Genomic DNA, 16,025 nt, shown 5'->3' on the forward strand with positions numbered 1-16,025 from the left:
CATTTATAAAAGCCCTAACTGGAATTACGAGACAGTTCATTGAAGCCATTGTCTCTTTAAACCTATAGTAGTGCAACGTTACATTGATTAATTGCACACAGCAGGACTTTTGACTTCTAAGATCCTTCCCCAACATTTCTTTATAACTTTGCCATCAGTTCCATAATACACTTGTAATTTGGGTCATCAGAGGTGGTAGTTAAAAGCTCCTTTCATCTGCATTGTTCTGTTAAAATTAAATTGTGTGGCTCCCAAACCAAAAAATAATACTTATTTTTCAATGAAGCTTTGTAAACTTTACAAATACTGGAAGGTCACTTATGTTTTCAAGGCCATTTAGCAAGGTCAGGTTGTAATGAGCTGCAACTACTTTATTTGCGATTTGTGGCTCTGAGGGATTAATTGTCCCTACTCTGTCTCATCCACAATCTAAGGCCGAATTGTCAAAATGATCCATGGCTTTCGTCCCCAGGCCCATGGTTTCATTATTAAGGTGCATTCTAATCGATAGTAGCATTTTTAACATTTTACCCCTTACGTTTTATCAATCCTTATTATCTAATGACCAATACTGAACTGGCACAAGGTTTTTCAGAAACACACTGACAGATTATAACAGGCAGTCACATGCATTTGTAATTGGACTTCATTACCATTATAAGTGCTGCATGGGAATAGAATAGAAAGGCAGAAAAAATGCACCCAGTTCACTATATTTGTTGCATTTCTTAGAAACGCTGCATGAGTCATATTAGTAAATCTTAATTTAAAAAAAACCCTGAACAACCTGGGACCACTTTCAGACTGAAATGCTTGATTCACTCTACTCCAGAGGCATGAATGATATCCGTGGCTTTGAGAACTAATATGGCATCTAGAAATTATAGCACTCCGTTTAGGCAAAGAAAATACCCATAAGAAACTTAGCACTTGCCTTAATTCTTTTGTTGTTTTGAATATGGTGGTTTTTAATTACTTTGATTCTTTGTAATAAGTTAATGTTCAGGTTTACCAAAGAGATATAAAAACAGATCAATTTTTTTTGGCTATCCAATGGAGACTGGAGCTATGACAATTTACACCAGACAATTTACACTGCCTCCTTGCCCAAGATCTCAAGTTGTTTAGAAGAAAGTGAATGGGCCAGATTCTCAGAGGTGTAAACTGGCATAATTCCACTGAAGTCAATGGAGTTACAATGGCCCCATAATTGTCATAAAAAGATTATTGCAGAAGACTGAAATTTTCCAGCCTGTAGAATAGGTGGAATAATTAAATTCCATAGCATCCATTGCTTCTCAGGGGTTTATGAAATGCCTAACCTCTCTAATGAATAACAGTGTTACTCCATGAGTGTCCCACTTTCCTGAGCTCACTCAGGCTCCCAGAAACTTGGCCACTTCACTCTTCTCAACCTTGCATTGCCAAAGCTACCAAGGCTTTCTAGACAGTATGTTAAGTTGCGTAACCCACATTTATATGAACGCAGCCAACAACAAAACACATGACGTGACATTAAACACTAACACAAACATTCAAAAGTTTAGAATCCCAGATAAAGCTCACATCTACCCAAACCTTACCTGAATTAATAAGAATTGGGCCTGAGCTGCATTTCCGGAACTAGATCGGACTACCAGCATAGTGGGTAAAATGCTGACCCCTTTGAAGTCAATGGATTTTACAAGTGACGTGTTCGGAACTAGGATTTTGGTTAGCTCTTAGCAGCAGCCACATTGGACTAGTTCATCATAGTTTCACCTCTGGCTGCCATTTTGTGCTCCAGAACCTTAGCTTTCATTTTAAAAAAAGAAATTCTAGTCCTTATAGTTACAAAGAAAATCTCCTAAACGTGAACCAAATGTAACCGATGCCGTTATGTCTAAGTCTGCATGCAGCCTGAAACTGCTTTGAGGGAGCATTGTTAACCATTTTATTGCTGATCAAGGCCCACAAGAAGGAACGATTTTATTAGAAAGATCTACATAATCTAATGTGAGTGGCATCTCATTTTGACATCACAAATGGGTGCCACTTGAAAGTGTATCACCACTTATATTTTTCCTATATGATTCCTGTTTCTTATTTTCCATCCATCCTTAAGGCATAGTTTGACAGAGGAATAGTTCAGATGGGTCATTCCCATGTCTCCTTCAGTATTTTCTTAAGTGACAGACAGTAAAAGTGCCACCAACAGCAAAGAAACATGTTTCTGCATCAGGTCATTTTGAATTTCTTGAATATAGTACATTTCTGTGCTGTTCTTGTGAGACTTTTACCCACAAAGGTGGAATTTTCTCCATTTAAGGTGAAATCTCATGAGAACTATAGTAAATGACCTACAGCACAGTATGTACAACTATATTTATATGTGTATAGCTACTTAAAAAAAAATTAAGAATCTTGCAGGCTAACCTTCCAGTACACCAAGTGAGGTAATACAAAAGAAAGTTGGTCTGTTAATGAACTAGTGACTTGAGTCAGCCTGGGTCTATGCTGACTTCTGCCTGACAATGTCCATCATTATGGGGAAGCAGTCGCAGGCTTCTCTCCAGCATTTGCTATATGAGAAGAGGGTCTGGCCATATTCCTAGAAGATGCACAGTGTCTGCTCATCCCTCAACAACCTTGTCCAACAAGGATCCTAAATTCAAATGTGGGACATTTTGAGCTTTAACATATTTTGTTGCAAACTTTCCTGATTTGGCTGAGAAAAAGCCACAGACAAACTGCAGTCTCCCCCCCCCCCACCCCTTTTTCCACAGCAAATTAAAATACATTTTATTTTCAATGTAAAACTTTCAGAGCTGCTCTAGAAACAACTTCTTCTGGGACTCAAGTCAAATTTGAGGCTTCCACTCAAATTCCTGTACTCCTTTATGAGAATATTCAGATTTGTTTTTCATTCAGTGATGTGAAGTCAATTCAAATAAGAGAGGAGGATGGACCAAAATGCTGGGGATGAACACTTCCAAGTGGGGATGAACACTTCCAGATCTGCAGGTGAGCATTGTGACTCAGGCCTAGCTCTACTACAAGTATGTTTGCACTATCTGTTTTAGAGCTTTATACTGTCACCCATCACTGAAGTAATTTGACTATTTTCCACATGTTGGTACTGTGAACACTTGTGCACATGCTTAACTTGATGTCATAAGTATTACCTCATTGTTACCCTGTGTTCCCCCAAATCTCTTCATTATATCCACCAACTACCCCTTGTCTTATATTTATATTGTAAGCTCTTTGAGGCAAGAACGGTCTCTTTTGTTTGCATAGTGCCTACCGTAATGGAACTGGGGCCTGCTGCATTAGAAACAAATAATAAATAATACACACAACATCCTAAATACATCAGTGGGACTCTGCGTGTGCAGAAAATTAAGCGTGCGCATAAGTGTTTGCAGAATACAAGTCTACATGCAATGACAGATAATGCCAATCACCATAGCAGAGCTTTATTCTGTCCGTGCTTTCCTAAGTACCACCTGCATTTGCCTGTGAAAGAATAAGTGAAAATCTTTTAGAAACACCATTAAAGTCATTAATTGGCAATAGAGCATAACCATGCCAAACCAATGTTTGAACTTTATGCACAGTATAAAGATCTGTATCATGACCAGGACAGATCTACTGTACTTTTCTTGCTAAGTTGGTGCAAGAATTGTAACCACAACAGCTGGAACAGAAGCATAGGCAGATAAAGAAGAATTAAGATTTCTTTCTATAAATTACTACAAATAGTAAAGATTTTCAATAGCTCAAACCAGCACTGGATAAGATTTGTCAGGTAAAGTGTAGTTATGTGATCATTACATGCCAAAAATATATTTTTAAACGATTACTTGATAATTATCTAGGATTTCCTAATAAGTGACTAGGAAATTTACTTCAATTCTGCATATCTATCGCTTGCCAATTTCGTTCCTATGGTGCCGGCACTCATATCACATCCTAGACACTGAGTTCTTCGTTTAATGTTACAGTAGAATGCAATGAATAATTTTGCAATATCTGCGGCAGTGTTGTTCTTTATATAAAAAGCAGGCAATGATGTTGAAAGAAAGTGTTGCAACATATCAGCACAGTCAAATTTCTCCTTTGCAATATGTTTTTTTAACAGGTCGCTTGTGAATATATTTGACTCATTTCAATGAAATAAAAATATAGTGGGAGGGTGAGGAGACAGAAGAGAGAATTTAAATATGTGATAAACCAACCAAACTGTGTAAGGGAGATCTGAATGCATCTGGTAAGTTAATCATTTTAGAATCTTATTGGATTCTGTCATTCCTTTTGGGGGCACAAGTGCTACACTGTATAGAGGATGACATCCCTTTGTATTGTCAGGCAAAAGGAATGTTGAGGTGCATTGTGGTTTACTGATGCATCTCCTATAGGGAGACAATTTGCTATGTAAAATATTGAAGGAAATAGATGGGACAAATATAATTATGAACTGAGATCTTCATTTTTTCCCCTTACAAATTTCCTCCTATGATGAGACTGATCCTCCTGGACTCTTACAGAGAATTATGAGAATCAGCAAAAAGAGGAATGATTCCACTAGGGGCAACATATACACAAATCCAGGACATTTTACTTCTACTTGTAGTTTATATGCCTTTTCACATTACTCCTTGCCAACTATTTCTACCAAAAATAATTATTGCAACCTATTTCACCTTACATTTTGACTGTAATCCAGCCAGTGTCTATTATTAATGAAATATAGAACCATATTTGAATTCAACAAGTACAGAGAGATAATTAGTTCAGTACACATGCCATGCATATCCAAAATGTTCAGGGTAACTTTGTCAAGCCCAAGTTCCCAACTTCTAAAAACAGAATGCTCAGATTTCTTTTTCATACAAAACATTGTTCTACATTGCTGTGTAATGCTCACCCACTTTATTCATAAATCTGTGTAGGTTAATTCACTGTAAGAATGAATGTCCTTATTTCACCAAGTTTCCGTTATGCCCATTATATCAATAGCCTCATTTAATGCCAGACACTCTAACTCACCTAGCTTGGTATTTAGACTTTAGCATTTGTACATTTTGTCAATATTCAGTTGCTTGCCTTCATGTGCTATCTCAATCCTTATGTTCAAGGCACTCGATGGCCCGGGCACAGTATATATAAAACTTTGTCTAAAGCTCCAGTACAAAGATCGTGATCGACATCTTTGCTCCTCTAGCACACTGGAACTCTCTACAAGAAGAGTAAAGCTTATTTGTGCAGAATACAGAACTTTCTTCAGGGTAGTCTGAAAACTCCCCCAGGAATGAAGGACTATCACAAACCTCACCACTTTCCACTTCAAGTGCAATGTACATTTCTTTGACCTTGCCTTCTCTAATATAACACATATAGCAACAATATATGTATTTATGTATAAAAAAGATGCATACAACCAAAACAAGACATTCTTCTACCTCTAGGGAGAGGATGAGAGAACAAACATTTGACAGATGTGTAATCATATGGCTTAAAGCACTGCTGGAAAGCATAGAGATACTACGGTGATGAGCCCAATATAAAAACCTACCTAGAACAGAATAGAATGTACAGTACAAATATCCAAATATTATAGCACTGGGATATTGACTTCAACATCCTGGTGCTGTAATGATTTTGGAGTAAAGTTCACAAGGTTGCTTATTGCAACTCTGAGTCTATACAGACCTTATGTTTCTCCTTGACTGCTGAAGTTTGGGAGTATCCCATTAAATCCTTCCCAGACTCACTAAATAGTCAGAATTTCTGTTTCAACAAAAAAAAAATTTATTCGCTGTGATGTAAAGCAACCACAATCACATGGAATTGTTAGCCAACTGTTCCTATTTTGGAAGGACAACCCTTAATTTTAAGTAAATAGTCAAGTGCTTTTTCTGCTCTCTGTTGAGTTTTTCTGGTCCACTATATTCCAATGGTGTTAAAAGGAATGTTGCTATTTCCACATTCCTACACTTCACCAAATCACAAATGTTGATGACTACATAATTAACGAGAAGATTGTACATCACAAGTTCAATACACAGTATTTAGCTTCATTCACATTACTTTTGATCAGAATAATGCTGCTCCACAAATGATATCAGATGAGGTGTGTCTGACGAGGGATTCCCCCTACTTCCCTTATTACAGGACTGTGGACATAAACAGATTTTCTAACAGATACAAGGTGAAAGCAAGCACTACTCTGATTGTTTGCCTACTTCGCCAAGAAGTATTTTACTACAACAGCACTATTCACCTGGCTCTTCTGGAGCCATTCTTAGATCAGCTTATAAAGCTGTCAAATAGAGCAGACCAGTGCAGATGTTCATCTCCTATCAATTTCAGAAGGGGTCCCATAATGCAGAATATGTAGGGTGACCATATTTCCCTATGCTAAATATGGGACACCTAGTAAAATGACTCATATTCAAGTGAGTTCAATGGCAAATCAATCAATCAATCAATCAGAACTGTGCAGTACAAACATTCAAATTAACATCAGGTTGACTAAGCCCGTTAAAAAGAATCCAACTACTCAGTATTTCTTTTTATTTACCTTCTTATCTTTAAGGCTTTAGGGTTCACATGGGGAGAGGTCACACACACACACTCCCATACGCCTCTCACACCGGGTGGTTGACTGACCACCCCGACCCTCCCTGCCCAGTGCTCTCCACCCTCCATGCCTGGCTGAGCCCCAGGACAGACCCACCTTTCTTGGTACCTAGTGCCGCATCTTCCCCAGGCAACACATGGGGGGGGGGGCCCACGCAGGGTCACATGCCCCCTCCTCCCCAGATTTCTGCCAGAGTTCACACCAGAATGTGGCCACCAGCAGCCTTCCAGCACTGTGCGGGAGGGGAGGGAAGGGACGGGAGCTGCTTCCAGCCACAGGGGAGAATGGGGAGGGAGGGAAGGGATTACCTTAGCTATACCATCCAAGCCTCTGTAGCATATACAGGCCCTAAGGCTCTGTCAGCCCCATTGCACAGTAATGGCCCTGTTCAGCATTCTTACCAAGACAAAATGCCCTTGCTGAATCCTGGTGGTTCATTCATCCTTCTGCCGATGGCTTAGTTAGTAGCTGAAAACTCTGTGATGCATGGGACTCCAGGCATATGCTACAAGTTACGTCATTTTGGGGAAAGGTAAATGCCGACAATGGCACACCAGTAACACACAGAAGGATGGATTCTGTTACACCAGTTTAAACTATACAGAGATTTGTTGAAAGTAAATTTGTTAGAGAGTGGATCAGCGGTACTGATAAATTTTATGTCTGAAGCTCAGTTCAAAAGATGTCATCTGTCCTCTTCTGAGCATATAAACCTATTTCTCCATGCCTACATGTAAATTACAAAAGACCTACCTGCTTACCTATCTCTCTTCTAGAAAGCAATAATGAGCAAATTTTAAATTAAAAGAAACCAAAAACCTTATTCACCGATTCTTGTCCAACTTTCCTACAGAAGGAACAAACTTGTGTTTTGGTAAGTTAGTAAAAGTCTGGGCTCTCCCTGCCTGCAGTGTGTTCACAATTCTGGGATAGACAATGTCCTATTTCTAAAGTTCGTCAAAATATGAAAAACAATCAAACATAGAGGGGGAGGGAGGCATACTAAACATGTAGCTGCTTTAGCCATTCTGTGAATGTCAGAAAATCTGGATCCATCCTGTAACCAAAATCATCTCAGGTATAAAGCCACTGAACCTGCATGATCTCAGGCACAAAGTTCTAATTATGGTATGCTTGACGGGCTCTTAGAACAACAGAAAATGGTACAAGAAGCAGTAGATACCACAGGGGATGATTTTTTTCCTCCCTATCCCACCTAGGGAGTTTTCAGCAGTGGTGAGTAGCCCTTTTTCTTCTTTAATGCTTAAGTTGTTTTGCATTAGGATTTGTTTGGCATGAAAAGAATCTTGTGACCTAACAGACTGGAAATATTGTATCACAGGACAGTTGAATGGTTACTAGTTTCTTTTTAGGGGAAACTCTTTCTTGTCATCCTGAGCATCATTCTTTGCAAAAAGATTCAATGCAGTAATCCTCCTCTAAGACCTTATTTAATATCACATCCTGATAGGATTGATTCCACTGATATAACTGTAACAGTAACACTGAATAGAACATACGGTATATTTCTATAGCATTTTCATCTCAAAGGATCCCACTGTGCTTTATGAAATCTGGGGGAGATTTTCAAAGGCACAAATGAAGTTAGGTGCTCAATTCCCATCAACCTTCCATGGAAGTTACATGCTTAACTGGCTTTTGAAAATCTCTCTCTTCATACATTAATTTCCTCTGAAATACAACCATTTCTGAGGTAACAGGGTAGCAATCATCTAGGCTACAACATAACAAATTGGGGGGGAAGAAAATTTTTGGCCAAGGACAAGAATGTGTCCTTTTACATGTAAGCAGAGTCAGGATGAGCTCTACCCTGACATCTGGTGGTGAATTATGGCGAGTGTGGAAAAGAACTCCAGGGGCTGATCTTGTTTGCATAGGCACACCCACTTGCCTGGCATGAAACAACAGCAACTGAAAGTGGTTACTTTGGCTGGTGTGGGATCCCCAGTTTCTCTATTATTGGGGCAGGAAGAATAAAGTTTTGTTACCCTGATTCTGTGAATCAAGGCCAGTGGAACTGTTGTATGACAGAAGGACTGAGTGAGTCCTTCACCATTACCTAAGTAGCACTTGCTTGACAAGGGGCATGGGTTACAAAACCCAGTGAATGGAGAGAGGATGGGGACAGGTATTTGTACCTGATGGGATGGGGCCCCCTCTGAGGGTTTGAAACACCAATTGCACCATCTCCTCTCTCTACTGTTGAATATCAGAGCTAACTTTGATTCCATTAGGAGTCTAGTTACAGGCTGCTGAGCTGAATTCACTTTGGGCCAATGGTGCACCAGCATTGGGGCTCCCCTACTATGCTATGAGCTGAAATCGCTAAGAGCTGAAATCACAGAAGAGCTAAAGTTATTAAGAGCTGAGATCACTGAGTGCTGTGTTAACTAGTGGGGGAGCCTGAAGCTATATTGCTCAGCAGCTGGCGGAGCAATTTGTGGGGACGACTGGAGGAGCAGCGAGCGGTGCGGGGCCGGTTGGAGTGGCCCAAGGAACGGCGAGCAGAGCTGTTTGCGGGGACGGCTGGAACGGCTCACATGTCGGTGAGCGGAGCAGCTTGTAGAGCGGAGCAGTTCGTGGGATGGCAGGAAAGTGGACTGGCTCGTGGTGAAGGCTGCGGCGGAACCCCCAGTGAGAAACAGATGGCTGGCCAGCCTCGGATCACGTAAGGTGCCCCTTAACACCCTGCGTGCCCCCGCCTTTTACTCTGGGGCTGCACTAACCAGGGACAGAGACTTTGGGGGTTGTTGGACTTTTGGGACATTGGGTGGTTGCTGGACCCAAGAGACTTTGGGGGTGTGGGACTCTGGGTGATTTTTGGGTTGCTGGATTCAAGAACCAAAGGGAAAGGACACAGCCCCATTTGCTGGGGTGGGTTTTGCTCATGGTTTGTGTTATGAATCCTGTTTGTGGTGATTTTCCAATTTTATGCTGATGTCGTTTACCTCATGTTATTAAACATTTTCTGCTACACTCAGACTCCGTGCTTGCGAGAGGGGAAGTATTGCCTCTTAGAGGTACCCAGGGGGGTGGTATGTAATTGTCCCAGGTCACTGGGTGGGGGCTCGAGCCGGTTTTGCATTGTGTTATTGAAACGGAACCCCTAGATACAGAACTCGGCCCTTGTTGCTGCCAACTTAGATGGGCAGAAGGGTTACATACAAAAAGTTGCATGGGGTCTTTCAGGTACACCCAGAACAGAGAAGACCTCCGTTTTTAAGGTCTCACCTGAGAAACTCGCACACAGAAAATTGCATGGCGCTTTCTACTTTAAAAAAAAAAAGAAGGTTGAATCAATGCTGTCACTATGGGATCATATTGCTAAAAAAGGGCCAGACTCTGGGACCTTCTTAGCAATCTTATCAATTTACCCCACGCCCAATAGATTACTCACAGACTGACGTGCTAATCATTTCTGAGTAAGAATGACAGAATTTGGCCCATAATGAGCAATTCTTTTCATCTGTTGGCTACTAAGAAATCAGGGCTTTTTTTTTTCCAAACCAAAAGCATTACATTTCAGTTCCTTGGGGTTCAAGGTCTCAAACTCCACCCCAACAATATATTTTTTGCCAATTTGTGAAATCCTGTCGCTCATCAAGATGATGGTTTTATTTCTTCAGTTTTAATTTAAAAACCAATAAGATGCACCATTATAAAAAAATTAAAAGCCAAAGAGTTTAATTCTATTTTCTGCAGCAATAAAGCTTTGATTTCTTTCATTTTATAACTTCTTTTCTAAAGTCATAAGTGAACCACTTTTCAGCATATATAGTTTGGTTATTACAAATCCAGATGAAACAGGCATCTTTCATCTGTGATTGTGGGGTTTTATTTTTTCCCCGGTCAGTCTGAAATAGAATTTCAATTTTCAGCTTTAAGCCTTTACAAATTGTTTAGCGACACACAACTAAAACGTGGGATTATATATCAAAAGAGAGACAATTGTTCGAAGTATCTCCCTTTTGTAATACAAGACTTCTTAGCTATGCACCTTTCCCCTGGGAGAAGCTGTTATACATTGAGAGGGGTCCATTCAATTATTATTTTTGGACAGATCCATTAGGACCATGTGCAGCACTACCACTGTACTTACTGATATGCGCTATACCTTAAGGCTAAATGAGCCCCTAGATAGAGTCCAATCCATGATCCATCAGCATGTAGCTTTAATGACAGCCCTGTATGTTTCTCCTTTAATGACAAGCTCTCACTGTATATGTTTTTCCATTGGCATATTCTCATCTCTGTCACCAGATCCAAACTAGCAACTTTATTTCTGTAACACACAAACGCAAAATGCTCTTTTTCAGTGTTCTATTACTGTGGTGTTTATTTTAAATAATCCTTAAATATTGCCATGTTATTTTAAATGGGTGTATTTAATAGGATTTTCTATCAGGAGAGCTGTTCTATGTGAGATGATTTAAAATGATAAAGAATATATATATCATAAATTTGTTACACCAAGAAAAGAATTCCTGGCTCATGATTGGTTTTAGCCAATCGTGGGATGAATCAGGAAGTTTTATTCAATCCCATCTATTTATTGCATAATTGGGCTGAGCTACAATTTAACTTATATCGTATCTATTAGCTCCAGTGCATTCTATTTGCTCAGAAAAACTGCCTGCACAATCCAATGGAGTTACGTAGCGAATTACTAGTTTTCTTTCCGTAACTCTGGGGCTGACTCGCTTCTCGCACTTATGTGAGAGGAGAATTAGTCTTATTGCTTGATTTCCCTCTAGACCTACCCCCTCTTACCCACACTCCCTCTCCTCTTCCCGGCCGTGTCCCCCTCACCTCCCTTCTCTTCCCTTGCCTTGCCTCCCCCCACTTTTCCCAAAATATCGTTTAACTAACATGACATTTTCTGGCATCACTCTGCAGGTGTGTTATACCCATTCCCCCACTCTGTGTTTGTCTTGTCTATTTAGACTGTAAGGCCTTCGCGGCATGAACCATCTATCACTCTGTTATTACAGTGCCTAGCACAGCAGGGCCCTGAGGTACTATTGTAATAAACAAAGTTAATAATAATTCCCAATTACCCTTAATAGATGCATTTTTATAGTTTTTTATACCTTCTCACACCATTGTGGTCTAACAATCTATTGTATGTGTGTATACAGATAGATACACACACACACACACACTTCTTTCAGTCAGTTGTAATATTTTGATACAAAAATCCAACCTTATAGCCCATTGAAAATTTCATATTAAAGAAAATTACCAATTCCAAATAGATCACATACCTGGCTATTTTGCTGTTATTCATCTACCTAGCCAACATATGATGTAATATAATTACATATAAGTTTTGCATTCAGAACTCCATTCCCATTTATCAACAAGAACTAGACCACATACACTTTTCTTACAAGATGCCCAATGTTTAACCATTGCTAACGTGGTCAAGGCAGTTGACAAAAGATGGAGAAGCCACCAGCCCAGAAAGGCTGAAGAGAAAAAATGGTCAAACAGAGATAAATGATGGAACTGCTATCAAACTCTCAAGAGCTTGGAGATGCCTCTCCATCCCCCCCACCCCACCCCAAATTCTTGAATGTCACACTTGTGTGTTTCCTTCAAAGTTTATGTGACATAAGTGGTTGCTTTACCACATTGACTGTGCATTGTGAGGAACAAGGAATAGAGATACCTCCCCCCCCCCCGCCACACACACACACCATTGTTCTAGGAATTAATCAGGCCACATTGAATTTGTTTTGTACAATCAACTTATGTTCATAATTAAAGGCCCCAATCCTTCTTCCTATGAGGAGGCCCACTGAAGTCACTGTGTAAATCTTTGCAGGATTAAAATGATATTTTGCAACATACAGAGAGGCACTTAAATGTGGGTACCCTATAAATCAGCACTTAAAAAGTTATCCTCCATTTAAACCTCCCCCATTCAATTTTGAAATTTTAGCACTCTGGGATCCATTCAGATTGTCTGTCTGCAGTAACAAGCAGCCCATTGTAAGTTGCTCTATCCTAAACAGGAATTGTTATTTTTCCAGTCAAGTGCCTATTTTTAATAACCAGACTTTTATTCATTTGCTAGATGTCAATTAATTTGTTAGGCTGCTGTATTCAATTCATTCCTATTTCATCTATCAGCTTCTATTTAAGACATTGATTATAAATTTAAAATGTTACTTCATCTAGAAAGTTATAATAAAATCCATTAAATTTTAATTTTCTGAACTTTTAACACATTTTAAACATTAACTTTCCACAGAAATATTTAATTTAAATATTTAATCAGACTCTACATTTCAAACTAAAGGCTATTTTGGAAGCTCTTCACAAATTCTGGCCCCAATTCAGGAAAGCAATCCTATCCAGGACATAACTTAAGCACATGCTTAACTTTAAGCACATTCTTCAGTGCTTTCCTGAATCAGGGCCAATGGTTGCTTTCAAAGGGGGGTGGTATGGAGTTTTCCTTGCAAGTGAAAATTAAATTAGATCTTATTTATATCTCCGGTAAATATTCTGTGTGGCCCCATATAAAATGTAATTACTAACAAATTCATTTTTTCCAAACAATATCTTTCTTTAGATGACTGCCTACTTAGCATGCGGAACTCAGTGCCACTAGATGTTGAGGCCAAGAAGTTAGTGGGATTTAAGAACAGATTAGACTTTTATATGGATAATGAAAATGTTGATCACTATATATAGAATGTTTTAAAGCACTGGAAGGGATATAAAGCATTGTGCTTCAGAGGATAACCTGGAGGGACTTTAGGTAGAAACTTCCCTATGAGCAGGTTATTCTATAGTTGTCCAGTATGGAGTTTAGAACCATAGAAGATTATGGTTGGAAGGGACCTCAGGAGGTCATCTAGTCCAACCCCCTGCTCAAAGCAGGTCCAACACCAACTAAATCATCCCAGCCAGGGCTTTGTCAAGCCGGGCCTTAAAAACCTCTAAGGATGGAGATTCCACCACCTCCCTAGGTAACCCATTCCAGTGCTTCACCGTCCTCTTAGTGAAATAGTGTTTCCTAATATCCAACCTAGACCTCCCCCACTGCAACTTGAGACCATTGCTTCTTGTTCGCAGATCGAGGGAAGTGATTATTCCCCTCTATTCAGCACTGGTGAGTCCATACCTGGAGTACTGCGTCCAGTTTTGGTCCCCCAACTACAGGAAGGATGTGAACAAATTGGAGAGAGTCCAGCGGAGGGCAACGAAAATTATTAGGGGGCTGGGGCACATGACTGATGAGGAGAGGTTGAGGGAACTGGGCTTATTTAGTTTGCAGAAGAGAAGAGTGAAGGGGGATTTGATAGCAGCCTTCAATAACCTGAAAGGGGGGTTCCAAAGAGGATGAGGTTCCAAAGTGCTCGGCTGTTCTCAGTGGTTGCAGATAGTTTTTTGCACTTCCTCTGAAGTTTCTGGTTCTGGTGGGTGTCAGAGTTAGGATACTGGACTAGATTGATCACTAGGCTGATACAGTATGGCAATTTTCTATGAAGTTCTATAAACTGAGGCCAACATTTTCAAATTTGGGTGCCTAAAGTTTAGGTGCCTACATCCATGTTTAGGCATCTGAAAACGGGGCCATTTTTAATCTAGATATTCTGAGTTTCCATTGCTCCTAATGAAAGGCATGGATTTAGATTGCCAATTTTGCGTTTAGGAGCCAGCCTAATTTTAGGCATCCAAGTTTGAAATTGTTGAGCTTAATCACAGGAACCTGTGGTAGACAGCCTTTCACCGGGCAAGGCACTGGGATAATAGACCAGTTAACCTATAGCTACTGGATATGATAATGATCAGCCAGACAAGACCTATGGATGGTAGAATTCCAACCTAATAATAAATAATCATAACAAGTATATCATGGTTTACATTAAAGCTAGCAACTGAGCTCTGTGAAATCTCTCCTTTGCCCTGACTTCTGATTTCTCTACATCTATTGAAGTATAGTTTCTGTTCTGGGAGGAAGCGGTTAATAGATTCCCTGAGTTCTAATGCACCATCAAAATGTTCTTCTAAAGAAAAAATAATATAAAAGTGGCTTGGGACTTTACTTTTCAGATAAACTAGCTCTGAGTCACCACTACCCCATTAGAATAATAGCTGATGGCCCGCAAAATTTCAGTTTACAAAATATTACTTTTGAATTGTGGAGTAGCAAAAAGGAATCAGATACAGTAACTTGTATCTGAAAGAAAGGAGAAGGGTTTTCAAATATGGTTGAAGAAAACTTTTGCCCTCATGCTGAGACCTTCATGTCAAGTTTCAAACCAGAACAGGTTGTTTTTTTTATTATTACTAAAATATAAAAGCCTGGAAATGGAGATTTATAATGGTCATGTCGACACTTGTAATTAGAGGTACTTAGGTGTGCCAACACAATACAATTTAAATGGCTGTGAATAGTTCAGGGGATTAATAGTGGGCTATATGCAACCTTTACTCCTATGCCACCAGTTTGAATCCCACCTAGTAAGTTCTTTGGGGTCAGGATCCTTGTTTTCATACACCTGTATAGTTCCCAGTCCATTGTTGGTACCATGCAGATAAATAAATAAATATCTTTATTACCACTTTAACCACAATATATGGAATCTGTAAATAAATTATATTAATATAAATTAATGGAAATTAAGAAAAAATACCCTTTGATAGTTATTGGGAGGTCAATGTGAAATGAGTTAGTGGTCTCTGTCAGACTGCTAAAAGATAGAAAGGTGTCTATTACCCCAGAACACCATTTAAATTGGCACCTACATCAGTAATATCAGTAGAGAGGTAAAGGAATGAATGGACATGGAGTGAAATCGTGAACGGATTGAAGTTGGTGATAAATCTCCCATTGACTTCAGTGGAGCCAATATTTCACCCATGGAAAATAAAATATGTGGGATGGCTGAACCGTCATTGCCTATGCTGTAACTTTGCTGTGTTTGTTATACAGCATGTGCTAAGAAAAGCAAGGTCTCTACCTCAGAGAGTTTGCAGTCTAAAATCCCAGTCGTACCAAATTTACTGCCCTTGTTAAGTCAATGGGACTCATCAGAGGCATAAGCACTGTACAAGGTACTAAGGATTTGAAGGGCCTAAATGAATAATATAGACCTTGTATACATTGACAAAGTGAGCTGTGTTAGAAACCGTGTTAATTTACACAATTGTCTTTGGCTACACTAGGTATTAAGTCGTGTTTAATATGTTGTTTAAAATGTGTTAGTTGCCATTAGAGAGACAAGTTGAGTGAGGTAATATCTTTCAATGGGCCAACTTCTGTTGGTGAGACAAGCTTTCATGTTTACACAGACCCGCTCTCGGATGCATCACTAAGGGCTGGTCTTCACTACAGAGAGATCCACACTGCTGCAATTGATGC

This window comes from Terrapene carolina, unplaced genomic scaffold (assembly GCF_002925995.2).
Source record: "Terrapene carolina triunguis isolate 2854851 unplaced genomic scaffold, T_m_triunguis-2.0 Scaffold96, whole genome shotgun sequence".
In the NCBI taxonomy this organism is placed as follows: Eukaryota; Metazoa; Chordata; order Testudines; family Emydidae; genus Terrapene; species Terrapene triunguis.